Here is a 19050-nt window from a genome sequence, read left to right as displayed (position 1 = left end):
GATGTGCACAAGCTGCTAAAGCTCTATTAATTCAATTTAGCCCATGGCCCAAAGCGGACACCTGTTGTCACGGATACACGTGGACTAGGTGGAACCACTTGATGGACACTACTAACTCATAGTAGTGGATAGTTTCTCCAAGTAGCCAGAGGTCATTAGGTGTAAAAGCCTGATTACTGACTTCACTATAAAAACTCTTTCTGAGTTATTTGTCTGGTTTGGAGTGGGTGACTGCTTAGTGCTAGATAATGGCATTCAGTTTACATCCAGGGATTTTAATAAGTTCATGGAGGACTTCCAAGTGGACCACATCACAACTCCGACATACCACTCCTGATCAAACAGACAGGCCAAAAGAAGAGGGCTTTGAAAAAGGCAAAGGACACCCCATCTGACAAAGCCTTGCAACAATTTCTTCAGGTGTACCACATAACTCCTAACAAGAATACACCATCCCAGATGTCTCCAGCAGAAATGATGTTCATTAGAAAAATACAGTGAGTCTTTGACAAATTATTGCCAAAACAGGTAAAGCTTGCAAAGATAACTTCCGACAAAGAAATACATGCCGGGAGAAAAAATATTCTTCCCGATGCACAAGGATAATAAGACTTTCTGGGAACAGGGAATGATCAAGAACAGGATCAGCCATGCCATATGATCTACATGGTGGAAAGACCACATGTCACGCATAAGAAACATACCAGATACACAAATGCACTTCAGACCAGTATAGTGAAACTCCGCCAGAAGAAGAAATGTTGGACCTACTGTATGACGTGTTTGACCTGAAACTACCTCAAACAAGTACTGAAATGCCTCGGTCCAACAGAAAAAGGAAACTGATGGACTCCTTGGAGGTCAACCTGAGAAAGAAAAACTTTAGCAATATTTCAGGGAAATAAATCTTCAGAGATGGGGTATCTGGGGTAGTTAACATCCCTATATTCAGGGACAATATGGATTCATCTGGCTTATATAATTCTACCTTCAAGCAGAGAGTACACTTGTAGCTCCAGAAGATATCTCACTGCTGATGCAATTTTCTATCTATATAAAAGCCAAGTACGTCCAAAGATGGAGTACTGCTGCCACATATGGGCAGGAGCTTCTAAAAACACCCTATCCTGCCCTGACAGTGTACAAAATAGACTTCGTGGGTTAGTGCGGGATGACCTGTTCTTTTCCCTGCAACCTCTCTCCCACAAGAGACGTTGCGAGCCTGTCTTTGTTTTATTGTTACTTCCATTGCTAGTGCTCGTCTGAGCTCCAATCTCTGGTCCCCCCCACACTAATCTTTCACGATAAACACCTGTCTAGCTGAAACCACTGTCAATAATTTTCTCCCCTCTTTATCTGTGTCAAAATCAAAATGTAGATTCCATGAACAAAATTCTTTCTTAGAAGTGCACGCCTGTGGGACTCCCTTCCGTTTGCCTGTTTCCTACCTGACTACAACCTGGATGTCTTCAAGTCCAACATAAACAAATTCCTGATTAAACGCCCCCTTAAGGAAGACACTTTATCAAATCTCCAATACTATTGATTACTGTACACACAATAACCTTTATCCCCGAGTGGCTTCCGGGCCTTGATAAGTGGTGACTACCATGTAACAAAAAAAAAAGTTTAACCGCTTGCAGTGAACCCCAGGACTCTTTCACCTTATAATTGTGACTCCTTAGACTGAACCACAGCAATAACATACTAAGTACTTTTTGCAAACAATCTCAGGTTAAAAGCTATGAAGTGCAGTTCTTTAAAAAAGGAATTCAGTATCTGGGGTTCAAAGTTAGTTAAAGGGGTGTAAAGCCAGACTTGGACAAAGTCAAATCTTTAAAATCGATTTTGACTCTAACCACTGTGAGACATGTGAGGGTTTTCATTTTTATGACTCCATACTATCAATGGTTTATAAAAAACTTTACGACGTCATTGAGCCAAAGGAAACGTGTTTTCAATGGGACAATGCCTGTCAACTTGTATTTGGTAGCCTAAAAATAAAGCTCTCACATATGGTAATACTGACTTATCCTGATCCAGTTAAGGGCTATAGACTGTATATAGATGCCCCTGATTATTTGATTGGGGCATGTTTGTAATAAATAGTCTATGATCAGAGGATAGGTGAAGAAGTAGAAAAACCAATTTACTTTTTATCCTACAAGCTGAGTGATATGCTGACAAGATGGTTGACCATAGAGAAGGAAGCATATGCGATACACTATGTCCTCCATAAATTAAAGCATTACTTGCATAGTGCAACATTCATCTATACAGATTATAGACCCCTAGAACACCAACTGAACTCGCTCATACAAAATAAAAAGATACAGATGTGGATTTTAAATATGGCTGGCTATAATTGCACCATACAATATCTGAAAGGTAAGGATAATGTTTGTGTAGATCTCTTATCATGCTCTGTGGATTTGAGTAAGGACAATGATGATCCACCAGTAAATTCTTTAGTAAATGCAATAGACTCAAATCTCTTAGCGGTGAGATAGTTTGCATCATATAAGAATGAAGAGGACTTATCAGTAATGCACGAACAACCTAATTTATCAGGTATATATTTAATTAGGGAACCAGAAGCTTATAGGGAAATTTTAGATTTGAAGATTTTAATTGTAGCGTGCCCAAAATAGAACAAAGGAGGTACATGGTAATTGACAAACTAGTCTATTACTTGTCGCAAGCCGATGATGAACCATTAATTAGACTATCTACCATTGCAGCTTAGGAAAAGAGTGCTAGTTCAATATCATGACAGTTGTCACAAGGGCATGGAAAAAATGTTTCAATTAAATAAAAATATTTCTGGCTGTGTTTATTTAATTATGAACAAATACATAGGTAAATGTATTCCGTGCTAAATTAGGAACAATATTAGAAAGACTAGGATAAAGATTATAGATAATAGCAAAACAAAGACCATAAAATTAAGATTGATTTAGTTTGAGAAAATCCATCAGATGCTGGGGAAATTACATGCGCACTGGAAGCTGTACTCTGTAGTGGTAGAGAACACTAAACCTGTCTCTTATAGAATTAGAGATCAATTAATGGACTCTGTAACAAAGGTGCATGCTGAACATCTCTGGGCAGTGTACATTAAGGAATGGGATATCCCTACTACAGAGAGGCTGTTAAGGAAAATTACATTGGTCACTCTAAGTGAATCTAGTGATTCTAACAGTGAATTGGTCACAGAACAGGCTGATTTGCTAATGCAGAAGTGTCGACATCAATGTGAAAATTCAGAAGTAGACTCTAATATAACGTTCATGGAGCATAAGATGGTGGCACATAGTATGATGTCAGGACATTCTACAGCATAGACACAAGTAGTCCTGTATTTGTGGCATTTTAAGGTCTTGAAGATAGAAGTAGGGTCAAAACAGTTATAAATAAGAATAGCACTGAGATTGTGGGAAGTAAAGAATAGAAAGAAAAATGCTTAATTGTAGTTATAGACCGATTCATAACCTCCAAAAAATTTCAGTAAAACCCTATCAAGCAACCATTATTCTCTCCAGAATAGGCTGCTGCTATTGCACACAGAAATCACTTTTTCCATTGCTTCCAATAGATGTACTGAAACTAAAACTGCTTTCAGGACTGCCAGCCACCACTTTAAAAGAGTAATAAAGAATGCAAGAAAGTTGTATGCGCAGTCCGTCAAGTCCAATGTAACTGAGCAGCGGCTTGGTTCCCACCAGTTTTGGCAAATAGCAAACAGGGTCCTGAACAGAAGCGTGTGCTCTATCCCAGCCATCATCAATGGACCTGAGGTAATCTTGTCAGCATCAGACAAAGCCAAAATCTTTGCCAAGAACTTTACAGCTAATTCTATCCTATGTGACCAAGGCCATCAACCTACCTGTATTTCCTCCTGTATCAGAAAACACGCTATGCAACATACAAATATTTGTGCATGATGTTGCCAAGCTAATCAAAAACCTTGATTCCAGTAAAGCAGCTGGCCCTGATGGCATTCCAATTATAGTGTTGAAAAATTTTCAACCAGAACTAGCTCCCATACTTACAAAGCTGTTTAAGCGTTGTCTTAATGAGAATTGTTTTCCAAGACTCTGGAAAACCTCATCAGTATGCCCTGTATTTAAGAATTCAGGTGATCAGTCATCTTCCATTCAGTACAGACCAATAAGTTTCCTGTACACCATGAGTAAGTTGCTGGAATCTGTGTTAAATAGAGTAGTAGTCAACCATGTTAGCAAAAATAATGGTTTCCATTCTGCTAGATCTACAGCAGATGTGCTAACGGTTATATCTCATAGGATTAGTGAATCTCTTGATGGAGGCTTCCTTTCTAGGGCAATTGCTCTTGACATATCAAAGGCCTTTGATAGGGTATGGCATAAAGGTCTACTTCGTAAGATCTCCAGCTATACTATAGCTGGAAATATCTTCTCAATTATTAAATCATTTCTCTCTGATAGGTTAATAACAGTTGTGGTTGATGGGCAGAAATCAGAAGCTCACAATATTGATGCTGTTGCAAGGGTCTATTCTGAGCCAACTCTTTTCCTGATCTACATCAATGATCTTCCAAATTATATCCTTAGATCATTCATATACATTTATGCTGATGACACTACCATCTATGGCAACACATCAAAGGCTGTTAGCGACCAAGTTCTCTCTGATTCTCTCTCTTCTGATCTTGAGGACATGGTACAATGGGGAAAGAAGTGGCTGGTTACTTTTAATGCATCTAAAACCAAGCTTCTATCTTTACATCCTCAATGTTCTATCCCCATCTGGCATCAATTGAAATGAATGGCTCTCATCTTGGGGAGGCTCAATGTTTTGATAAGCTTCTGGGCTTGATCTTTACTTCTGATCTGAAATGGAACACGTACATTAAATCCGTTGCCATGGTCGCTGGGAAAATATTGGGATTAGTTTACCGCTCCAGCAGATATCTCACTGCTGATGCAATTCTCTATCTATATAAAAGCAAGGTGCATCCAAGGATGGAGTACTGTTGCCACATCTGGGCAGGAGCTGCTAGAAAGGACTTATCCTGCCTTGATAGAGTTCAAAATAGACTTCGTAGTCTCTTGGGGGATGTCCTTTTCTCTTCCCTGCAACCTCTTTCTCATAGAAGAGATGTTGCGAGTTTGTCTCTACTTTATCGTTATTTTCATAGCAAGTGCTTGGCTGAGCTCCAATCTATGGTCTCCCCCTCTTGCCAAACTTGCTAGCTGAAACCACTCAATAATTTCTCCCACTCTTTATCTGCGCCTAAACCTAAACGTATATTCCATGGACAAAGTTTCTTTCTTAGAACTGCATGCCTGTGGTACTCTCTTTTATTTGCCTGCTTTTCAGCTGACTACAATTTGGTAATCTTCAAGTCCATCATAAATAAATTCTTTATGAACTATCACCTTAAGTGATCGAATTTATCAAATTTTCACTACTAACGATTACTACAATATTATCCCATCAACTACTGTACACTCAATAACCCTTATCCTCGAGTGGCCTCTTGGTCTTGGTAAGTGGTGACTTTAGGGAGTTGAGTTCGTGCTTTTCGGGCACTCCCTAATAAAGTAAATATTTCAACACAAGCTACTGAATAAACGAACAAACGACTTTGTAAAACTTGCAAGGAAAAGGTTTATTGAAGTAAGGCAAGATGCCATTTAGATATAGCTGGGATAGAACTCGTCTGCCTTTGCCTGGTAGTTATTCCCAAGTGGGGATCATCGATACCAATGTAGGCAGAGAGAGAGAGAGATTGAAGAAACAGGTCCACTCTCTTTGACGTCTCGCTGGAAAAAGGAAGAGTTTTTCTTGTCCAGGACAGAAGCAGTTATAGTTCCTTAAGGGGGTAAGGAAGATCCCTGCGCTATGCCTCTGATTGGTCAGTATGTGCCATATCACACAGTCAGGGGAGGCACTGACGCACAAGAAAAGAGTTCTATTTGTTTCTGCTACATGACTCTTATGTAAAAATAAAATGCTTGAGATGAGTGAGAACTATGTTCTGTAAAGTAGTTAAACCCTGCGAAAGAAAAAATCTTCTTCATTGCGTCAGACAATAAATGAGTTAGCTTCCCATTTCAACAGAGTATGTGAAATGGTGAAAAAAGATAAAAATTATAGAAAATGAACTTGAGTAGAAGCATGCATGTGCTATCAAGTGTCATTTACCGGATGTCAATTTTAATAATTAAGGTGCAGTTACTGTTGATGATCAGTGATCATGCATTGGGGTGTCTCCTGAAACAGGACAAGTAAATGGAAAATGTATGTCTATAAAAATGCAAAAAATATATGTATATATATATATATATATATATATATATATTAATGAAACTGTGAAAAAAAATATATGTTCTTGGAAAGAAAAAGATGTGTTTATGAAATTGAAGAACACAAAAATGCATTTTATTCTGTTAGACAAAGATTGATCTGTTTTGTTTCTGTGTTTTGTGTTGGAACTGAAGATTACAAACTGCATTCCTTATGAAATTTAATTTCCATTATTGGAACAATGGTTACACTGGCCAACACATTTTTTGGTGCCCAGGGTTTCTAAATTGATTTAGACTAATTTGGGGATGCTGATTCCAAAAATCATTAATTTTTTTCTCATCAGGTCATTTAAAATTTTTTTTTAGATATTTGCTATTTTATACCTTTTTTCACATTAAAATTAGGTGTTCTGCCTTCCTGTTTTGAACCCACTGTCTCCCTCTAAGTTATTTTTAACTAAAAAGTTACGTTCTTCCTAATTTTCTCTTCTGGTTGGTCTTTACTTCTTTTTTGAAACTACTGACGACACAGCACGCCTCTTTCTTTTTTATCTGCTCTCATCCCTGGCATCAACAGTCTCTTATAAGTTTGTTTACTTTGTCATGCAATGTAACATTTCACGTTCCATTTCTTTATAAACTTATTCAGTTTTTCGATTTCTTTAACTCCTTCATTTTCCTATGCTCATTTGTTGTTATTGTCTTTACTTTCTCATATCCGTCATTTTTCTCTTTCAGTTTTTTTACTGTTTCTCTTTAAAAAAAGTATAGGTCCTGAATATGACCTTAAACTATATCTGATGGTGAGGCCCCAGCTTGCGGGCTTTGGGGAGTGTGGAGCCACCTTTTAATTGGCATTGCTCCCAGGTCCACTCTGACCCGGAGTGGTAGTACCTGTTAGGGTCCAAACTATGGGTTAAATAGAAACTGACTTGGGAAAAAAATATATTCTATTAAAAACTTTTTCTTCAAAATCACTGGATTCAGCATTAAATGATCTGAAAAGGGTTAATATGCCATAAAACAAAAACAACCATCAAAATAAAGAAGTATACCTGTGGATTATGTACTAGTCTTCAAAATCGTTATATTTTAGAATAGGTTATCTGACTGTAAAGCATAGGTGTGTGTGACGATAGTACATAGGCGTTTCTATATAAATTTTAGCTTCATAATTACAATTTTAGGTTGTTATTGTGATGTATGTTAATTGATTATGACATCACTAACCTTAAAGAAAAAGTGAAATTTGTTATACAATGAGGTATGTAGCTGAGTAGTAAATAGGCTTACTGATTTTGGCATGTTTTTTGTTGATTTTTGGGTCAAAGTAAAGTTTATTCTCTTAATGTTAAGAATTCATTTATAAGTCAGACAGGAAACAATTAAGCTTCATTATTTTACTTTGTTGCAAAATTTATGAGCAAAAATTAAGTATGGATACATCATCCACTATGTGGCGTTTAAACAATGCAAATGTGTTTTACTATATTTGCCAGGAGTATATGTTGCAATCCAACAGGAAAGGGATCAATTTTGTGAAGTGTGCTTATCTTGTTTAGTTCAAAGTAATGCTTAGTGATCAAGATAAGGCATAGACACCCTATATTGTATGCAAGCAATGTGTTGAGCATCTCTGACAATGGACAAAAAGACGGATAGAAAGTCACTCTGCTTTGGTATTTCAGTGATCTGGCTTGAGCCCAAAAATCATTTCAATGACTGCTATTTCTGTGCAGTCAAAACGAAGGGAATCAACAGGTAGAAAAGGAATTTGTTGTTTTATCCAAACCTCAAGTCTGCAATTAGACCAATTCCACATTGCAATGAAATTTCTGTTTCAGTGTTTAAAGGCTTGTCTAAATTGGAATTGCCTAGTTCTGAAGAAGACCAAGCCTCTTTTTTGTCCATTGACAGTAGTGAAGCCATTGTTTCAGGTGTTGATTTTCCTCCTTCTTCACTACAACAGCTTTTGCCTCAAAGAGAACTTAATGATCTAACTAGAAATCTCAACCTTTCCAAAGAATCTTCTGAACTTTTACCTTCAAGATTCAAAGAAAAAATCTACTTCAGCCTGGAACTCTCATAACCTTCTATAGAAAATGCCATATTGAATTCTTGCCATATTTCACTCAGGAAAACAGCATAGTATATTGCGATGATGTTGCAACAGCTTGGTGTCAAATTAAATTCTTACCATATTTCACTCAGGAAAACAGCATAGTATATTACGACTATGTTGCGGCTGCTTGGTGTCAAACAGTATTCTTCTCAAGATTGACATCTTTTTATAGACAGTTTCCAAAGAAGTTTAAAATGTGTTCTTCACAATGGCAACTTATATGAATCAGTTCCTCTAGGTGATTCAACGACCCTCAAAGAAAAATATGATGAAATCAAATTGGTTTTGGAAAAGATTTTATACAAACAACACTAATGGATCATATGTGTCAATTTGAAAATGGTTGAGTTTCTCCTCAGGTTACAAGGTTGCTACACAAAATTTCCTTGCTTCTTGTGTTTGTGGGATAACAGCACAAGAATAGAGCACTTGATAAAGAGATTGGACTCTGCGCAGTGAACCAATTCCTAGCTCTCTCAATGTTCTGGCTTCTCCTTAGGTGGAGCATTCCAAAATTGTGTTTCCTCCTCTTCACATAAAGCTTGGCATCATGAAACTGTTTGAAAAGGCTATCAAGAAAGATGGCAACTATTTCAATATATTTGTATGAAATTTCCAGGCCTAATCATAGAGAAATTAAAAAATGGAATTTTTGAGGGACCCCAGATTTGAAATTTAATGAATGATGCAAATTTCTGTGATTTTATGAATCCTGCAGAATTGAGTACGTAGACAGCGTTTACAAATGTAGTAAAATTATTCTTGAGAAAACTAAATGTACCTAAATACAAAAGAACTTGCTGAAACATTATTCATAAGTCTCCATCAACTGGGTGCAAATATGAGCATCAAGTTACATTTTTTGCACAGCCATCTCGGAAAGATATAAAAATCTGACTCAGCATGTTTTTTAAGTGCAAATGAAATGCATTTATTCATGGTTCTTCCAACAATAACACATTTGATTATCTTTCAAAAGTCTTTTTGTTTTTTTTGACTGCAGAGCACATTTTCTCTTGTTGCACATAAGTCAAAAAAACATCTGATTGCTTCCTTTGCTCGACCATGTGATGTATTTTTCTCTTTTTGTGACACAAGCTCATGCATACTTACTGATTCACATATGTGCTTTAACGACTGCTGCTACTAATATTTTCACTAGCCAGCTATCCTTCAGCTGCTGATGATTTTCTCATATGCACTCATACGCACTCTGATACAGCAGTAAGCCATAACACTAAGTGTCAATAAAACGCAGTTGTTTTGATTGAGTGTCATTCTTACTTTGAACCATGGCATATTTCAACAAAGTGTCACTAAAGAGAAACTGACAACAGCAAGTATATATAGTTTGCATGCACGAAAAACACTAAGTGAATTATACATACATTCTATGCATGTTGCACATAACACTTATTTGGTACCGTTATACACAACAATAAAACACTATTAAGACCATGCCTACACCTGATAATATTGCCTTCTTCAAATTAGTAAGTTAGTATAGCATATATATCTCTAAACTATATATGAAAGCTTCATTAAATAAGGTGGTAAGAAAAGGCACAAAGTGTATGTGGTCAGAAGAATGCAAACAAGCTTTTAAAAAAGTAAAACGTTTGTTAGCAAACCTATCGGAAGCACATTTCAACCCGAAGAGGAAAACCATTGTAGCAGCAGATGTTAGTAATAAGGGATTGGGTAATATACTGCTTCACAAATTCGAAGATGGATCTACAAAGTTAATAGCACATGCCTTGTGGGCATTACTGCCCACAATGAAATTACAGGCAAATTGAAAAAAAAAAGTGTTTAGCAATAATTTATGCTGTAAATTTTTTTTTATAGATTTATATACAGAAGAGAATTAATTTTGCAAACAGATTACAAACTGCTGATAACAATATAAGTACACTCAGGTCTTTCGCTCCTTACAATATTATGATTGGCTGATTAAGCATTAAATACCAACTGATAGAACTACCTAAGAAATGTTGAAAGGTATGCAAGCCTCATGCCAGGAACACCAGCTTCAACTACAAAACTCGTGCGGTACAGCAACTTTCCAGATTATTGTTCAAAACTGTAGTAAGACCCACTCAGCTACCTCAATGATATATATATCTTTTGTGGACATATCAAATAGAATCTAAACAAAAGAGATATAAAACACTGAAATCATTTATAATAATCATCCTTGTCAGTATATTCTTTGAGGTTATATATTTTTAATGATGTTCTCACTAAGCTCAAAATACATGAACATTTAAATGGTTTATGATTTTTTATTGATTTTCATCATACTTTCAAGATGTCAGATTTAATCTTTTTATTTCCTGTGTTATATCATAAAAGAAAGATGTTACTTTTAATTAAAGCTGTGATAAATTAGAATGATAAATAAACAGCTTGTATTTTCATTATATTTAAATTATAGGGTCAGTCTTTATGGGCCAGATTCGGCCCATAAAGGCATCTTGACCAGCCCATGAGCCTGTCTACTAAGGTGTTTATTTAAAACATGATGGACAAAGTTTTAGAATTCAACAAAATGCCTGGTGTTATCTTCTGAGTTACCAACTGAATTTGAATATTATGACTACAAAAACATAATCAAAACCCATCACTTCAAAACATACAATAAAAACTAAGAGGCAATTTGTCTGACTGATTGGTCACAGAAATTAGACAGGGACAGTTTCAAAGGGACAATTTTGTCTGAGCTGGTTTTCTATTTCATTCCTCCAACGTTGATCCCCTGAAGCCTTTGTATTACCCATAAACTTGTAAAAATGCAATGCATTTTCCATCAGAAGACATTGTGTGCTAAGATCTTAAAAATTAATCAAATTATGATGAAAGATTGTGTATAGTTTTTTTCTCGTGTTTTTTTTTTGTTTTTTTTTTTTTTTGTAATCGAGCAATGGTTAATCTGGGAATTAATTCCTATTTTAGTCATGTAAATTCTTTCAATTTTGAAGTTGTGTTCATATTTTGCCCACAACGAAACATTGGCTTATTCTCAAAGCAAAGAAAGAAAAAAGATCAGGACTCTTCTTAGCTCTCGGTTTTGTACTAAAAAGCTTTTTGTCTTCCACAACTCATTCACTTTTTTGCCAAAGAACTATCATATTTTTTCTTTTTATCCTCTTCTTGACTAACAACAAATCTACCTGAATGAGATAATGTCATTGTCACAGACCAAAGAAAATGTGATTTTATGCTGCCACTTTGAACCCCATTAGAGTCTGAATTTGCATTCTTATTTTTATATTACTTTTGTATTTGATGGGTACAAGGTTCGAGTGCCAGTGCTTCTGTTGAGGATGGAGCATATTAGTTATCCTTGTAGTGGGCGAATAGTGCCTGCTTTTGTAAGGTAGAGGAATAAAAAGGCTATAGTCGCTTGCTCCTCTAGGCAAGAAATGAAGACACAAAAGATCCAGGTATTATAATTACAACTAAAGTACATTTAAAGAAGCATTAAAATAAAGTATGCTAAAACAGGGTTACGTATTTACATATATACAAGGATTATTTATTTACACAGAAGCATTGAATAATACAAAGTGTGTTTGTGTGCACATGTGTATGTATATATCATGCATGAAGTGAAATGTCTGTTAGCGATATGAGCTCATTGTATATATGTGTATGGAGTTAGAACATTCATTATACATATATATTCTTGTGTGTATCAGAAGTCTTTGTCTAACGCAAAGCAACAAAACTTTTTGGCTAAAATATCAAGCAGAGGTTTGCTAGTCACAGGTTGAATCAAGTAGAGTTCATTGTTCACAACACGAGATACATGTCGACGTTCTCTATTCACATGTCTTAAACACTTCTCTTACTCCTCCCAGCGACTCGCCTTTTATAATGTTTCGGGCACACCCAATTTGCATATACCACACAAGACCACTCGAGATCTACGCGTGACCGGAGGCTTTAAAAGACAACAGCTGCCATCTGTGCCCCGTTTTTTTTTTTTTTTTTTTTTTTTTTTTTATCTTTCAGCCTGCTGCTGAGACAGATTCTCGCCTGTTTCTGAGGTAGGTCCTCTCTATATCTATCACACTCCCTCCTGATCTCATGATCACAGAAATGGCAATGGGGTGGTGATCACCGTCACTGGGTGCTTCTCCGAAGGCGAACGATGCATATCTCTTCGCTTAAGCTCTCGTCCGCAGACTGAGTGTTGAAGAATACCACTTCCGCTGGGAGGCTATTGATATCAGTCACCTTCTGAGGGAGCTGCTGTGAACCAAAGCGATGTCTCACTGGTCCCTGATTCGGATTCAGACTCGCTCCCGTTATTCCCGGCTAGCCACGATTGTGTTGCCGGCCGTAAGTCCTTAATGTGATGGGGCACACCATCGACACACACTGCTTGCTTGCTGATCACTTCAGTGATGCGTCCAAGTCCATACTGAGTCATACATTTGCCGCGCGGATTCTTGATCCAGACAACATTCCCTTTATCCAGCCTCCCTTCAGTTACTTTTGTCTCAGGTACTGGGTTCGTTTCTATGCCCTTCACCCGAACATTATGCCTGTACAATGTGTTGACCAGCACTGTAGAGGGTGATACAGCATCCTTTGGGGTCACATATAAATAAACTACTTCAGACACCGCACTGCACGTTTTGGCAGCGATAATTTTGATAGTCTTGTGGTTCCGCTCAATAATCTCATTCCCGCTCGGTATGTAAGCACATCGGAACTGTAGATGTACTCCCTAGCCATCGGCAAACTTTCTGAATTGTTCACTGTTGAAAGCAGTGGCATTGTCAGTTAGTATCTCTGTTGGGGGGGGGGCACGTTTGAGGAAGATGTCATTTAGCTGATGGATGACTGCTGCCATATCTTGCCGGCAGAGCGGCTGCCATATCGCAAACCTAGATGGGCCACAGTCAATGAGCGTTAGGTAATCCTCGCCTAAAATTGTGTGCTCTTTCTGATTATGCAGTCAAATCTGATGTATCTCTTTACCATAAGCCATGAATTATAAATTCAGATGTACAAATTTCAATTTTTTTAAAACTGGCGCATGGTATCATACAGTGGGTGTTTATTTATGAACAAAACTAAGTATTATAGTGGTATTTAAATGTAGCTTTATTGAGAATAGGCATTTTCCTGCCTCCTCACCAAAGGAGTGCTTAATCTTGGGTGTAGCCAGTGAATGCCTAAAGAGCATTCATGGCCGGTATTTACTACTCCATTTAAAGAAAAAAACATTGAGTAGATATGAATTAATCTCAGAAATAAATCGAAGAAAATTTTTCATATAGATTTTGGATTTCTGTAAAAGATGGAAATTCCCATAGTCGACCAGAACTTATACATTTTGGGACCAGTCCAATTTTCAATTTTGTAAATCCTCTCTATCTGGCCCAAAATATACCCTTATTTTCTGAGATGCAACCATAAATCATACTCTACATGAATCCTCGATGTAACTTTAACAGTACCAGGAATCCTGATAAGCGACAACTATATATTCACCAGTTGATGGTAATTTTTGTCATTTCTATTGTTTTACTGAAAATTCAATTATGTAAACAAAGAAATAAAGCAGTAATTTTTTACCTTGTTTCCACCTTAACATTTAAAATGATTACTTTTATGTTTTAGGGTATGCTGAAAACGAATATCGCATTTAGATTTTCTGCAAATAAGTAGTTTTCCGATTATTAAGCACTGTCATTTCTTATGTTGTTGCTGGTGGACATCTTGGTATGCGCAAGCGCAACCCCAAGAAACTATGCACAAATGCGCATACCTAGATGACCACCACCAATAATGTAAGAAATGATATTGCTTAATATTCTTAAAGCTCCTTATTTGCGGAAAATTTAAATGCGATATTCGTTTTCAGCATACCCGAAACCTTTAAAGGTAGTCATTTTAAAGAAAAATGTTCAAGTGGAAACAAGTTTGTTTTGCAGATTCGAAAAAATGGTCTTGACAATGAGTTAAAAATAAATTCAAGTTTCACAATATCTTTTTTATTTAACTGTTGGTGAAAGTACAGAATAGTTAACAAAACACCCTTCCTTCCCCATGTTAAGAATGGGTTTCTAAATAATATTATTTCAGCATTGTAGCATAAGTGCACAAGTACCTTTTATTTGTTACTAGCGGGGATACCAGGCATTGCCTGGGTGTTTAGAGGTGTGTTGTTGTTGGGGGCCGGGATCAAAATAAAAGAATAAGTGAAGTAATTATATATAAAAAAAAACAATGTTAAAACTTCTTAAAAAAATCAGAAAAAACAAAAAACGAATGTGATACAAATGAACAATGTTAAAATTTCTTAAAAACGGAAAAGCAAAAAAGAAAACGCGAACATGATGAAAAAAAACAAAAAAAACAAACGTGATGCTAAACGAATGATGTTAAAACTTAAAAAATCTGAAAAATAAAAACAAAAAAACAGCGAACGCGAAAAATGGCATAAATAACCGTTTCAATATAATATTGTTTGAAAATCAAATTTGAAAAACTTGAAAATAATTTTTTTAAATTGACAAACTCAGAATAAAAAATGACTTAGTCTAGTAAGACGAAAGCAGAAAAACAGTTTTCTATTTTTAAGAGAATACTTTAGTCAGCTCAGCACATTAAGTTAGCATTAGCGCTTAGTGAGCCGTTTTTCTGTTAATTTCTATAAAAGATAACATTTTAAAGAAATTTCTGCACAATTAATAATTATCAAATATTTACATATTATACATGAAAATAACTCTGAAACTATTATCTATATGAAAATGGATGATATATGCCGACTTATCTGACCAATTTTTAAATATTCTCCGTCAACTTTGCTCAGTCGTAACTTTGCTTTCTGTGGTCATAAAAATAAAAATCAAACACCAGTAGAGATGGACTTCTTTGTTTATATAGCTTGTAAAATTTCAGCCATATCAATCAAATTTAACCCCGCGCATATGTATCCAAATGTAATGTATAAAATGTAAACATTGAAAAAACATATATTATTTTAATTGAAATTCATTATTGAGATGAGTAGTATTTATATTTGAAAAAACAGTTCCCTACTTTGCTGCCGTCAATTTTTACCGTTTTTTTCATTTTTAACTTGGTGCATAAAAATATTGAATGCATAAAAGAAAAATAAATTAACATCATTAGAAGTCTTATTCTATTCTCTTTCCATCAATATAATTCTTTTAAAAATTGACCAAAAATAAAAAAGATAGGACTTGTTGAAGCACATTAGGTATGTAATATTGCGGATGTCCACAAAAATACAGCATACGCTTGTAATGCTAGTCCAATACCTAGTTGCACACACATGCAGAGTTTGTCTTTACATGCAACACCTTGGTATTCCACTGAAGTGTCAAGTTAACTCCCTTCAACACAGCATCCAGTTCAGTCAAAAATTCATATGTTGTGCATCATTTTCAGGTCACAACCAACAAGCATCCTCCACTACTGTCCCATGTATTTCCAATGCAACTCCAATTGCTATGGTGTTGGCATCGACCCATACCTTTAGTTTCTGGCCATCCACGCACCAGTTGGATCATTCTGATTCACTGAATTCATTATCTCACACATCATATGCTGGAGTAAGGAGTCTGTCACATTGTTATCTCAACCATTCGTGATCAAAGTAGCTCTCCTCTTGATCATCCAACATATCACTTGCACATACTGGGAGCTGCCTAACAGATCTTCTGCACAAGAATACAGTTCATTTTATGATGATAATAAGGACTTCTGGGATCACGTTTCCATGTAGGACACTGCTTTTATGAGACCATCAACTCCAATGTGCGTGTGCCATTTCTCAGCTGTTCCAGGTCCTTACATTCTAATCCAAATCGAGCCAAATGGTTTTTGACTTGAGATGTGGGTATGACATCTTCATCAACAAAGATATTGTTGATGTAGGCTGATATTGCATGATACACAGCTTCCTGCTGATGATGGCTTTCATTATAATGGGGAGCCACATTCAATCCAAACCTAAGACATGTGAAACAGTATCTCCTCCTATCGATTTCCACAGACTGGTATGGCCTAGGTGTCTCGTGGACTCTTACGTGGAGATACGTTCTTCTGAGGTCCAACAGTGACACGTTATCCTGTTTTTAGTGCCATTTTGCACATTTTAGCAGTGCAAACATCTGTGTTGGCTGTGAATGCATCCAAGAGACTAATCGTCTGATGTTGTTTGCGTAAAAGTCCACCTGCTCACTGACCCATCTAACTATAGTCAACTTCCTATAGGCTGTGAACACACCATCCATGAATGCTTGTTTAACTAGGATTTTATCTTCTAATCATCTAGTTGGTCACTTTCATCCATCTCTAAGTAGAAATCCAATGCATCCTCTTCCAGATACAATTAGAGCATGCCCGCCACATCATCTACCTTCTGAAGTTTCACTACCAATCTCAGTTTCTTCAGCCATGCAACCACACCTCCCTTGTCAGTAAATGGCTTCACCATATCACTGCTGATTTGTATAAACCATAACGGCCAAAATAATTTGAAAGATTGTCTATAGATTTTTTCCTTATTTACAGTTTATTATCTTTAGACATTTGAAGTTGTGTTTGTGTTTCACCCATGATAAAATGTAGGCTCTTTCTCAAAGCAGAGGAAGAAGAAAGAAAAAAGGTTGGAACTCATCTTAACTCTTGGTGTTGTACTTAAGAGGCTTTTTGTTTTCCACAACTCGCTTCTTTCCTAAGCAGCTGTCATATTTTTTCTTTTTGTTCCCAGCTGACAACCTCACATGAACGAGATAATGTCACTGCCATGAAATATAAAAAAAATGTATTTTTATGCTGCCACCTCAAACCCTAATAGCATTTATTATGGATATAGTTACTCATTTGAATCATTTACATTTATTGCTTCAAGGTAGAACTCAGCTTATAAATGAGATGTATAATTATATTATTGCTTTTGAAAGAAGCTTGTGCTGTGCGAACATCAACTTAGAAATAAAAACTTATGCCCATTTCTCATCATTTCAACCAAGAAAACCTCAGGAATCACAGTTATTTGTGAATATAATCAAGGATTTTCCAAACAAATTTGTATCACGTTTTGCTGACTTTTATCTGCATAAAAATGATTTTAAATTCTTTGCTACATCATTTAATGTAGAGGTGAAGACAGTACCGTAATATATAATGTATTCAAATAAGATTGATAGAAATACAGTGTGATGGTTTATTAAGATAAAAATTTAATTCCAAAGATATTTCATTAATTGATTTTTATGCAATTGATTTTTCTTGAGTGAAAAATACTTCAAATTAGTAACCCATGCAAAAAGGATGGCATTTTGTTTGGAAATACCTATCAATGTGATCATTTTTTTTTTTCAAAATTGAAGCAAACACAGAACAATTTTGAACACGATTGACTGATAACCATTTTGTTGATATCTTGCTCATAGCATCAACAAGTTTGAACTCAAATAGTGAAACCCACTTTGTTATTAAAAATCACAAAGTTTCCCATTAATTCTTTGGGTGTTAGTGGTAGCTTTTATGTATTTATGAATAAATGATCCAACAATGTTTTTAATTTAATAAATAATATTTTGATTACTATACTCATGTGTTATTAATATAAATTATTTTTATGTATATTCAACACTTATGATTAAATGTGAATATACAGATCAGTCAACACTTCTCAGTTTTACTATATTGTTGATCTTCAAATGAAATTTATTATATGTCATTTTCCATGGAATGGTTACACATCTCAGTGCACTAAAAATATTAGACTATCTGCCATTTATCTTTCATGTGACTTCTTTTACTAAGTCACGTTGCATATGTTCAATATCAAATAATGGATACATATTTGTTATGACCCTTGGTTACATGAAAAGATAACAAGCAAAAGAAACAATAAAGCGAAAGAGGCTAAATGGATTGGCATGCAAGGCAACAGAAATCTAAAGACAGTTAAACATATGCGCATTATACATACATACCTCATGAATGTGTGAATCATACCACCTGCGCATGTACATAAGTGTTTTTGTATATTTTGTTTTTTTTTGTGTGTGTAAAGTTCGTTTGTTGTACAATTTCCAATTACAGTTCCAAAATATATTGATTTTTTTCACTCTGAAGTATTTTAATGTTTCTTGATGAAAGCTATATTTGTTAGCAGTTCTTTTTGTTTTCGATTTTCTTTTGTTTTTCTGATTTTTCACTAATTTTCATTATGGCTTTAAATATTTATGGTTTACAGGGGTCTGCATATGTAGTTTTTCTTAATTTTTCATTAATAGCCTTCATGTGACCTGTTATAATAACACAATCCAGCCCATGGTGTCAAATGAGTTGTCTATCACTGATTTATGTGAATCTGATAAGAATTGTAGAACTGTATTTTTAAAATAATTTCTCCAAGAACATTTATAATTATCAAATGTTTCCTATAATGTTGAATATCTCATAGTTATAATTATTTTATCTACAACATTGGAAAGTCACAAAATTAAAACCTTTGTTCTGACCACTCATATTTGAACCCATCTATAATTTACAATTAAAGCATTTGTTTACTTGCCTCCAACAAACTATGGTCTAACATTGTGAATTTATGGTGAGAATCAACTAAAT

The 19050-nt window shown here is 35.5% G+C and overlaps 1 protein-coding gene across 5 annotated transcripts in view; it reads left to right on the top strand.

The window, feature by feature from the left end:
* Positions 1–19050, top strand: part of LOC145252671 (uncharacterized) — a 70646-nt gene that overhangs the window by 28947 nt on the left and 22649 nt on the right. The gene's annotated exons all lie outside the window — the stretch shown is intronic.

This window comes from Euprymna scolopes, chromosome 3 (genome assembly GCF_053919585.1).
Source record: "Euprymna scolopes isolate OS-2025 chromosome 3, ASM5391958v1, whole genome shotgun sequence".
NCBI lineage: Eukaryota > Metazoa > Mollusca > Cephalopoda > Sepiida > Sepiolidae > Euprymna > Euprymna scolopes.
The sequence above is the reverse complement of the archived record's forward strand: the minus strand, read 5'-3'. Positions and strand labels throughout refer to the sequence as shown.